The 11,863-nt window shown below is 45.3% G+C and overlaps 1 pseudogene; it reads right to left on the bottom strand.

Annotated features, from left to right (window-relative positions):
• LOC100400954 (nucleosome assembly protein 1-like 1 pseudogene) lies at nucleotides 1–1,666 on the bottom strand (annotated as a pseudogene).
• Nucleotides 1,667–11,863: the final 10,197 nt, after the last annotated feature.

Genomic DNA, 11,863 nt, shown 5'->3' with positions numbered 1-11,863 from the left:
AACAAAAACAAGCAAACAAACAACAAATAACTTGAAAATAGGCTTGTCAAATGATGTAAATTCATCCTTTCCAGGGAAGCAGAAAGTAGACCAGTGCAGGTTATCCTCAAGGCCACATACATTCTGCTTTACTGCTGCTTGCACTCTGCTGGGTTTTGATCCTTCTTTGGGTAATAGTCTGGATCATTTTCCTCATCTTCTTCTTCTTCCCCTTCCTCATCTGATTCTTCACCTTCTTCATCATAATCATCATCATCATCTTTAATAGCTTCTACAGTAAAGTATAACACTGATCTTGGGATTATATGCTCACATAAAAAGTGACCAATTTCGAAGTCTGCAGCAAGGATAGCTTCAGCAGCATCATCCAGATCTCCACTCTCAGGAACTTCAGGAGAGGCAAAAAAATTAAAGAAAGAGTCATTGGAAACTGTTTTAGTATGAACTGTCCCATGTCCCTTGTGTTTCTGCTTCTTCATAATGGTTTTCAAAGTGACATTCTTTCCTTTTTTCCAATCTATCTGGCACCCTGTAACCCATAATTTCTGGTCCATCAAAAGAAAAGGGATCCGAATCATCTGGTTCTGACCTCATCCTATATGTCTTTGTCAGCACTTCGTTTGTAAAATACTCACTGGGTTCAAAGTGAAATTCTAAGACAAAACTCATAGGCTGGTCAGCATCTGAGAACTTCACTTTAATATCTTTCAAATGCTTCAGAATAAGTTCATCATGTTCCTGAACCATATCACTGAGCAAGTCCACATTCTTAAAAACAGTGAACCAAAATGTGGGAATTCCTTTGGGGTCTTCTTTTTCTTCATCCTTTTTCTCATCTTCAATCTTGGCCTTTTCTTTCAATTCCTCCGAAATCTCATCTTCTTCATCTGGTTTCCATTCACATTCTTCTTCCATAGGTTCATAAATTGCATTAATGATCTCAAATCGCTTATCCAAATAGAGGCTGATAGAGAACAGCATACTTCCTTTCAAGTGAACTTCCTCATAGAATTTGGCTTCTATCTGTGCACATTTAACTTGCAGGTTTTTGAGAGCATTCACTCAGCTTTTAACTACCCTAGGCAGGCTTTCAATGTATCCTGTTGGTGTTTCTACCACACCATCAAGTCTTTCTTGAAGGGCTGCAAGAATCTGAGGATTTTGCATCATCTGAACAGTTAGCTGACGTGTTTTGATTTTTGTTTCTTCACCAGTTTCTTCTTCTTCTACTTCTTCAACATCATCCAAATCTTGATCAAGTTCAGACTGTTCTTTGTTGTCAATGTCTGCCATGTTGTAAGAATTCCAAATATCAGCGGCTAGTATGGGGAGCCAGGCCTAAACACTTGTATTTATATGTATGGGCCAGGGGAGATGGCTCACACCTATAATCCCAGCACTTTGGGAGGCAGATGCAGGAGGATTACGAGGTCAGGAGTTTGAGACCAGCCTGACCATCATAATAAAACCCTGTCTCTACTAAAAATACAAAAAATTAGCCGGGCGTGGTGGCACGTGCCTATAGTCTCAGCTACTCAGGAAGCCGAGACAGGAGAATCACTTGAACCCAGGAGGTGGAGATTGCATTGAGCTCAGAACGCCCCATGGCACTCCAGCCTGGGAGACAGTGAGACTACATTCCCTCAAATAAAATTTTTTTTAAAGTTAAAAAAAAATCTATGTATTTCATATATAGATTTATATATATGTATGTCTGTATATATAAACCCAGAGGATAAAAAATGGCAGTTCCCTTCTCTCTCTATATATATGAATGTATAATAAAATCCATGACTCTTGTCAATTTCTTCTTCAAACATAAATTTGAAAGTCTTTGAGGCCAGGCACGGTGGCTCATGCTTGTAATCTCAACACTTTGGGAGGCTGAGCTGAAAGAATGGCTTGAGGCCAACAGTTCAAGGCCAGCCTAGGCAAAATAGTGAGACCCTGACTACGAATTTTTTTTTTTTTTTGAGACAGAGTTTTGCTCTTGTTGCCTGGGCTGAAGTGCAATGGTGCAATCTCAGCTCACCACAACCTCCACTTCCCAGATTCAAGCGACTCTCCTGCCTCAGCCTCCTGAGTAGCTGGGATTATAGGCAAGTGCCGCCACGCCCAGCTAATTTTATATTTTCAGTAGAGATGGGGTTTCTCCATGTTGGTCAGGCCAATCTCAAACTCCCGACCTCAGGTGATCTGCCACCTCGGCCTCTCAAAGTGCTGGGATTACAGACATGAATCACCACACCTGGCCTGCAAAATGTTTTTTTCTGTTTTTTTGCAATGGAGTCTCAATCCCATTGTGCAGGCTGGAGGGCAGTAGCACAATCTCAACTCACTGTAACCTCTGCCTCCTGGGTTCAAATGATTCTCCTTCCTCAGTCTCCTGAATAGCTGGGATTACAGGCATGCACCACCACATCCAGCTAATTTTTGTATTTTTTCTTTTGAGACAAAGTCTTGCTCTGTTAACCAGGCTGGAGTGCAGCGGTGCCATCTCGGCTTACGGCAACCTCCACCTCCCTGGTTCAAGCAATTCCCCTGCCTCAGCCTCCCGAGTAGCTGGAGTTACAAGTGCATGCCAACATGCCTGGCTAATTTTTTTGTAGTTTTAGTAGAGATTGGGTTTCACCATGTTGGCCAGAGTGGTCTCAAACTTTTGACCTCAGGCAATCCTCCCACCTTGGCCTCCCAGAGTGCTGGGATTCCAGGTGTAAGCCACCGAGCCTTGTTAATTTTTGTATTTTTAGTAGAGATGGGGTTTCACCATGTTGGCCATGCTGGTTTTGAACTCCTGACCTTAGATGATTCACTTGCCTCAGCCTCCCAAAGTGTTAGGATTAGAGGTGTGAGCCACCATGCCCAGTCAACAAAATGTTTCAAAAATTAGCTGGGTGTGGCCGGGTGCAGTGGCTCGTGCCTGTAATCCCAGCACTTTGGGAGGCTGAGGTGGGTGGATCTTGAGGTCAGGAGTTAGAGATCAGCCTGACCAACATGGTGAAAGCCCATCTCTACTAAAAATGCAAAAATTAGCCAGGCGTGGTGGCGCATGCCTGTAATCCCAGCTATTTGAGAGGCTGAGGCAAGAGAATTGCTTGAACCCGGAGGGTGGAGTTTGCAGTGAGCGGAGATTGCACCACTGCACTGCAGCCTGGCAACAGAGCAAAATTCTGTCTCAAAAAAAAAAAAAAATTAACTGGGTATAAGGCAGGGCACAGTGGTTCACACCTGAAATTCCAGCATTTTGGGAGGCCAAGGAAGGCAGATCACCTGAGGTTAGCAGTTTGAGACCAGCCTGCACAACATGGTAAAAACCCATCTCTACTAAAAAAACAAATGTTAGCCAGCCATGGTGGCGCACACCTGCAATCCCAGCTACTCGGGAGGCTGAGGCATGAGAATCGCTTGAATCTGGAAGGCGGAGGTTGCAGTGAGCTGAGATTGTGCCAATGCACTCCAGCCTGGGCAACAGGAGCGAGACACTGTCTCAAAAAAAAAAAAAAATTAGTTGGATGTGACGGCTTGTGCCTGTAGTCCCAGCTACTTGGGAGTCTAAGGCAGGAGGATCACTTGAGACCAGGAGGTCAAGGCTGTAGTGAACTGATCCAGCCTGGGTAACAGAGCAAGACAGTGTGTCAAGAAAAAAAAAGTCAGCTGGGTGCAGTGGCTCACACCTGTAATCCCAGCACTTTGGGAGAACAAGGCGAGTGTATCACCTGAGGTCAGGAGTTTGAGACCAGCCTGACCAACATGGAGAAACTCTGTCTCTACTAAAAATACAAAAAAATATTAGCCAGACGTGGTGGTGGGTACCTGTAATCTCAGCCTCTCAGGAGGCTGAGGCAGAAGAATTGCTTGAACCCGGGAGGTGGTGTTTCGGTGAGCCAAGATCACACTGTTGCACTCCAGCCTGGGCAACAACAGTGAAACTCCATCTCAAAAAAAAGAAGAAAAAGAAAAAAAAGTCTTTGCGAGGCAGTATGGCAGAGTGATTTAGTGACCGCATAAACCCTTGGAACCAGATTGATTAGGTTAAATTCCCAGTTCTACATCTTACCAGCTCTGTGGTGTCAGAAAAGTTATTTAACCTTCACATGCCTCAGTTTCCACATTTGAGAAATGGAAATAATAGTAGTATCTATCCTGTGGTTTGGTTATGGCTGGTTTTGCTTCACCAAGTATTGTGTTGAAATTTGATTTCCAATGTTGGAGTGGGGCCTAGTGGAGGGTGTTTACATCATAGGGGCAGATTCCTCACTCTTTTTTTTTTTTTAATTTTTTGAGACGGAGTCTTGCTCTGTTGCCCAGGCTGGAGTGCAGTGGTGCTATCTTGGCTCACTGCGACATCCACCTCCCAGGTTCAATTCTGGGATTACAGGTACCTCCCAAGATCTGATTGGTCAAGATCAGTCTGACCAATGTGGTGAAACTCCATCTCTGCTAAAAATACAAAAATTAACTGGATGTGGTGGCACGTGCCTATAGTCCCAGCATTTGTGAACCACTGCATTTGGCCGATTCTCATTCTTAGTTCCTGCAAGAATTAGTTGTTGGAAGAGCTTGGCATGGCCTCTCTCTTGATTCCTCCTTTGCCATGTGACCTACATACAGCTCCCCTTTGCCATGTGACCTACATACAGCTCCCCTTTGCCTTCTGCCATGTGGAAGCTTCCAAGCCTGCAGTAGAAGCAAATGCTGGGGCCTGCTTCTAGTACAGCCTGCAGAACTGTGAGCCAAACAAATCTCTTTCTTGTATAAATGACCCAGCCTCAGCTATTCCTTTATAACAACCTAAGAGGACTAAGACAAGCTACTATATGTGGTTGTTGTGAGAAGTAGCTGAAGTAATACAGGTAGAGCCCCCAAATAAGGGTCTGGCACATAGTTTATCAGTCAGGACAGGCTGATTAAGCTGCAGTAACAAACAACTCTAATACCTCAGTCATTTGAATCAATAAAGGTTTATTTCTTATTCATGCTACACATCCATCACAGGTTGGAAAGAGGGGCTTTGATTTCCATAAGTTGCTAAGGGATCCCAACTGAGGTATGCTCAATTTCAACATGTTCTTCCATGATTACTAAGTCAGAAAAAGGGGATGCAGAAAAGCAGGCATTGGCTTTTAAAAATTTTGCTGTTTGCAGGGCGTGGTGGCTCACGCCTGTAGTCCTGGCACTTTGGGAGGCCGAGGTGGGTGGATCACCTGACGTCAGTAGTTCAAGATCAGTCTGACCAATGTGGTGAAACCCCATCTCTGCTAAAAATATAAAAATTAAGTGGATTGTGGTGGCACGTGCCTGTAGTCCCAGCTACTCAGGAGGCTGAGGAAGGAGAATCACTTGAACCTGGAAGGCAGAGGTTGCCGTGAACCAAGATCGCACCATTGCACTCCAGCTTGGCAAGAGAGTGAGACTCCACTTCAAAAAAACTTTTTTTTGCTGTTTAAGGCTGGGTATGGTGGCTCATGCCTGCAATCCTGGCACTTTGGGAGGCCAAGGGGAGCAGATCGCTTGAGCTCAGGAGTTTGAGACCAGCCTGGCCAACACGGCCAAACCCGATCTCTACAAAAAAAAAAACAAAAATTAGCCCAGCATGGTGGCATGTGCCTATAGCCCTAGCTATTTGGGAAGCTGAGTTGGGAGGATTGCTTGAGCCTGGGAAGCAGTGATTACAGTGCCCTGAGATTGCGCCACTGCACTCAAGCCTGGGTGACAGAGTGAGAACTGCTGTTTACATTTCATTGACCAAAAAAATCACATGGTCATCCCTCACATGATAGGGTCAAAGCCATGCAATTCTACTTTGTGTCTAAAAAGAGGGAGAAATAAGTATTTGGTGAACTTCCGTGGTTAGTTATCATAATTTAAAAAGTGGGCAGAGGGGAGCTTACTGAGGATGCAACATTTGAGTTGAGGCTTCAATGACAAAGAAGTGGAAATTGTAGGAGCAACACATGCGAAGTCTCTAAGGCAGGAACCGGCTTTTGAAGAACAGAAAGTGGCTTGAATGTTTGGAGAACAGTGAATGAGAGTAAGAATTGAGTAGGGGCTGGGTCACACAAAGCCTTTTTGGCCATGGTAAGGAGTTTGAATTATATTTCAAGTGTATCAGGAGACTGGGCACGGTGGCTCATACTTTCAGTCCAGCACTTTGGGAGGCTGAGGTGGGAGGATCATTTGAGCCAAGGAGTTTGAGAGCAGCCTGAGCAAAATAGTGAGACCCCAAAATGTCACCAAAACAGTTTAAAAATGAGCAGGCCCTGGTGGTACATGCTTGTGGTCCCAGCTACCTGGGAGACTGAGATGGGAGGCTCACTTGAGCCTAGAAGGTCAAAGCTGCAGTGAGACATGATGATGCCACTGTACTCTGACCTGGGCAATGCAGTGAGACCCTGTCTCCTCTTCCCACCAAAAAACAGGGCAGTTGCAGTGACCCATGCCTGTAATTCCAGCACTTTGGGAGGCTGAAGTGGGTGGATCATTTGAGATTGGGAGTTCGAGACTGGCCTGGCCAATATGGTGAAACCTGGTCTCTACTAAAAATATAAAAACTAATTGTGCATGGCCGGGTGCGGTGGCTCACACCTGTAATCCCAACACTTTGGGAGGCCAAGGAGGGTGGATCATGAGGTCAAGAGATCGAGACCATCCTGAGCAGCATGGTGAAACCTGGTCTCTACCAAAGAAAATACAAAGATTAGCCGGGTGTGGTGGCACACACCTGTAGTCCCAGCAACTCAGGAGGCTGAGGCAGGAGAACTGCTTGAACCTGGGAGTTAGACATTGCAGTGAGCTGAGATTGCGCTACTGCACTCCAGCGTCGGTGACAGGGTGAGACCTGTCTCAAAAAAAAAAAAAAAATTAGTCGGGTGTGATGGTGTGTACTTGTGGTCCCAGCTATTCTGTTGGCTAGTGCAGGAGATTCACTTGAACCCAGGAGGTCAAGAGGCTGCACTGAGCTATGATGGTAGTGCTGCACTCTAGCCTGACAACAGAGCAAGACCCTGTCTCAAAAAGGCTGCTACATTGGTACTAAACTACATAATTATGTAAGCAAATTATTCTTTCTCAACACACATTGATAGATTGATGCATATATGTTGGAGTTTTGTTACTGAAGTATTTCTTTCTCTCTATCTCTCTCTCTTTCTTTTTGAGATGGAGTCTCACTCTGTTGCCTCCACTCACTGCAACCTCTGCCTCCCGGGTTCAAGTGATTCTCCTGCCTCAGCCTCCCAAGTAGCTGGGATTATAGGTACATGCTACCATGCCTGGCTAATTTTTGTATTTTTAGTAGAGACAGTGTTTCATCATGTTGGCTAGGCTGGTCTCGAATTCCTGACCTCAAGTGATCCACCCGCCTTGGCCTCCCAAAGTGCTGGGATTACAGGCGTGAGCCACTGCGCCTGGACAGTATTTGTTTCTTTAGTCTATTTGCTGTGGAACCACATAGCCTTCCTGGTGTGCTAAAATGTGAACTGAAGCCTGGGTGCGGTAGCTCACACCTGTAATCCCAGCACTTTGGGAGGTTGAGGCAGGCACATCACTTGAGGTCAGGAGTTCAAGACCAGCCCGGCCAACATGGTGAAACACGGTCTCTACTAAAAATACAAAAATTAGCTGGGTGTGATGTCATGTGCCTGTAATCCCAGCTACTCAGGAGGCTAAGATGGGAGAATCACTTGAACTCAGGTTGCAGAGGTTGCAGTGAGTCCAGATTGTGCCATTTCATTCCAGCCTGAGAGAAAAAGCAGGACTCAGTCTCAAAAAAAAAAAAAAAAAAAAAAGAAGTGAACTGATACATTGGCTGTGACTTCATGAAAAGATATTATCATTGTTTACAGTACCAATACAGGTAAACACAGGAATTATAATAACTTCTAGTGAAAATAAATCTCATAAAAATGCTAATCCTGTTTTTTTAAGTTAACTGGCTGTGGTGGTATGCACCTGTGTGCAGACTCAGGAAGCTGTGGCAAGAGGGTTGTTTGAGTCCAGGCGTTGGAGGCTGCTGTGAACTATGCTTGTGCCACTGCACTCCAGCCTGGGTGCCAGAGCACACCCCTCTCTCTAAAACAAATGAAACAAAACAAAACAAACAAAACCTCTGTGTGTGTGAGGTTGCATATACCAAATAATTGAGGCCATTCTTTTAGGAGTGATGGTACATTATGACTAGATATCAACAAGGATGGAATTATATGCTTACAATTGTACTTCTCTGATGACTGGAAATACTTTACACACATTAGCTTCTGGGTCCATATATAACAAATGTTATTTATTTTCTCTCTTTTTTTTTTTGACTTGGAGTTTCACTCTTGTTGCCCGGCTGGAGTGCAATGGCGTGATCTCGGCTCACTGCAACCTCTGCCTCCCGGGTTCAAGTAATTCTCCTTTTCCAGCCTCCTGAGTAGCTGGCATTTCAGGTGCCTGCCACCACGCCTAGCTAATTTTGTATTTTTAGTAGAGATGGGGTTTCACCATGTTGGTCAAGTTGGTCTTGAACTCCTGACCTCAGGTGATCTGCCTGCCTCAGTCTCCCAAATTTCTGGGATTACAGGCGTAAGCCACCTTGCCTGGCCGCCTTTTTTTCTTTTTTTTTTTGAGACAGAGTCTTGCTCTGTGGCATGATCTCAGTTCACTGCAACCTCTGCCTTCAGGGTCAAGTGATTCCCCTGACACAGCCTCCAGAGTAGCTGGGAATTTAGGTGCACACCACCACATCCAGGTAATTTTTGGTATTTTTAGTAGAGTTGGAGTTTTGCCCTGTTGGCCATGCCAGTCTTGAACTCCTGACCTCAGGTGATCCACCCGAGTCAGCCTCCCAAAGTACTAGGATTACAGGTGTGAGCCACCACACTCTGCCTTCAAATGTTATTTCTCCTCTATGGCCAATATCTTTTTTTTTGAGGCAGGTTCTTGCTCTGTCCCCCAGGCTGTAGTGCAGTGGTGCAATGATAGCTCACTGCAGCCTCAACCTCCCATGCTCAAGCAATCTTCCCACCTCAGCCTCCTGAGTAGCTGGGACTACAGGTATGTGCCACCATGCCAGGCTAATTTTTGTATTTTTTGTAGAGATGCTTTTTTGCTATATTGCCTACGCTGGTTTTGAACTCCTGAGCTCAAGCAATCCGCCCGCCTCAGTCTCCCAAAGTACTGAGATTATAGGTGTAAGCCACTACGTCCAGCCAAAAAAAAGATAATTAAAAACAAAAACAAGTATTCTGCTTACCCCATTCCTGGGAACTGGGACCAATAAATCCATCAGACCCTAATGTTATAAAGACTGGAAACACAGGCCGGGCAGGGTGGCTCATGCCTGTAATCCCAGCACTTTAAGAGGCCAAAGTGCTCAGATCACAAGGTTAAGAGATTGAGACCATCCTGGCCAACATGGTGAAACACTGTCTATACTAAAAATACAAAAATTAGCTGGGCATGGTGGCATGTGCCTGTAGTCTCGGCTACTCAGGTACTTGAGGCAGGAGAATCACTTGAACCAGGGAGGTGGAGGTTGCAATGAGCCGAAATCATGCCACTGCACTGCAGCCTTGCAACAGAGTAAGGCTCCATCTCAAAAAAAAAAAAAAAAGAAAAAAGAAAAAACAAAAAAAACAAAATCCATCTAAAAATAAAAAGATTAAAAAAAAATTACGAAACTTAGCCAGGTGTGATGGCACATGCCTAGAGTCCCAGCTACTTGGGAGACTGAGGTAGAAAGCTTGTTTGAGCCCAGAAGTTTGAGACCAGACTAAGCAACATACTGAGACTCCATTTCTTTCTTTTCTTTCTTCTTTCTTTCTTTCTTCTTTTTCTTTCCTTCCTTCCTTCCTTCCTTCCTTCCTTCCTTCCTTCCTTCCTTCCTTCCTTCCTTCCTTCCTTCTTTCTTTCTTTCTTTCCCTCCCTCCCTTCCTTCCTTCCCTCCCTCCCTCCCTCCTTCTTTTGTGCTTGCTCTCTCTCTTTCTTTCTTTCTGACAGAGTTTTGTCTTGTTGCCCAGGCTGGAGTGCAACTGCACAATTTTGGCTTACTGCAACCTCTGCCTCCTGGGTTCAAGCGATTCTCCCGCCTCAGCCTCCTGAAATGGCTGAGATTACAGGCGCATGTTCCCGTGGCTGGCTAATTTTGTATTTTTTAGTAGAGACAAGGTTTCACTATGTTGGTCAGGCTGGTGTTGAACTCCTGATCTCAGGTGATCCTCCTGCCTCGGCCTCCCAAAGTGATGGGATTACAAGTGTGAGCCACTGCACTCGGCAATGAGACCCCATTTCTAAAATGGGCATTTCTAAAAATTAGTTGGGTGTGGCAGGAGGATTGCTTAAGCCAAGGAGTTCAAGGTTATAGTGACTGTTGTCATTGCACTCCAGCCTGGGCAAGAGAGCGAAACTCTGAAAATGGGTCACCAGAAGAGATGCTGAGAGGACCCCTTTCCAGTTTTTTTTTTTCCCTTGGAGACAGAGTCTTGCTCTGTTGCCCAGGATGGAGTGCTGCAGTGTGATCTCGGTTCACTGCAACCTTCTACCTCCTGGGTTCAAACTATTCTAGTGCCTCAGCCTCCCAAGTAGGTGGGACTCCAGGTGTGTGCCACCATGCCTGGCTAATTTTTGTATTTTTAGTAGAAAGGGGGTTTTGCACGTTGTCCAGGCCAGTGTTGAATTCCTGGCCTCAAGTGATTGATCTGACTCGGCCTCCCAAAGTGCTGGGATTCCAGGCATGCACCACCACACCTGGCTCATTTTGGTATTATTAGTGATGGGGTTTCACCATGTCCGTTAGGCTGGTCTTGAACTCCTGACCTTAGGTGATCTGCCTGCCTTGGTTTCCCAAAGTGCTGGGATTACAGGCATGAGCCACTGCACCTGGTCTATTTAATTAATTAATTAATTAATTTTTTGAGCCGGAATCTCTTTGTTGCCCAGGCTGGAGTCCTATGTATGGCACAATCTCAGCTATCTGTAACCTTCGACCCCCGAGTTCAAGTGATTCTTCTGCCTCAGCATCCTGAGTAGCTGGGACTACAGGCACATGCCACCACACCTGGCTAATTTTTTTGTATTTTTCATAGAGACAGGGTTTCACCATATTGGCCAAGCTGATCTCAAACTCCTGACCTCAGGATCCACCTGCCTCAGCTTCCCAAAGTGCTGGGATTACAGGCGTTAGCCACCACGCCTGGACTTGATTTTATTTTTTGTAGAGATGGGATCCCAGGCTGGTCTCAAATTCCTGTCCTCAAGTGATTCCCTCACCTTGACCTCCCAAAGTGTTGAGATTACTGGTGTTACCTAGCCAAATAATGGGAAATCTTGAGTCTCTTTGTATTAGTCCTTTCTTCATTGCAGTCAAAGAATACCTGGAACTGGGTAATTTATAAAGAAAAGAGATGTATTTGCTCATGGTTCTGCAGGCTGTACAAGAAGCATAGTGTTGGCATTTGTTTCTGGTGAGGCCTCAGGAAGCTTCCCATCATAGCAGAAGGGATAACCAAAAAGTATCAGAGACAGGTCTTGATCAATTTAGACAATTTATTTTGGGCTGGGTGCCATGGCTCATGCCTGTAATCTCAGTACTTTGGGAGGCTGAGGCAGGTGGATCACTTGAGTCCAGGAGTTTGAGATCAGCCTGGCCAACAAGGTGAAACCCCATCTCTTCAAAAAATACAAAGATTAGCCATAATCCCAGCTACTCAGGAGGCTGAGGCAGGAAAACCACTTGAACCTGGAAGGTGAGGTTGCAGTGAGCCAAGATCACACCACTGCACTCCAGTCTGGGTGACAGAGTGAATGAGACTCCATCTCAAAAAAAAGAAAGTTTATTTTGCCAACATTAAGGATGCATGCCTGGGAGGCAGGTCTGTGTCCT

This window comes from Callithrix jacchus, chromosome 2 (assembly GCF_049354715.1).
Source record: "Callithrix jacchus isolate 240 chromosome 2, calJac240_pri, whole genome shotgun sequence".
Taxonomy (NCBI): domain Eukaryota; kingdom Metazoa; phylum Chordata; class Mammalia; order Primates; family Cebidae; genus Callithrix; species Callithrix jacchus.
The sequence above is the reverse complement of the archived record's forward strand: the minus strand, read 5'-3'. Positions and strand labels throughout refer to the sequence as shown.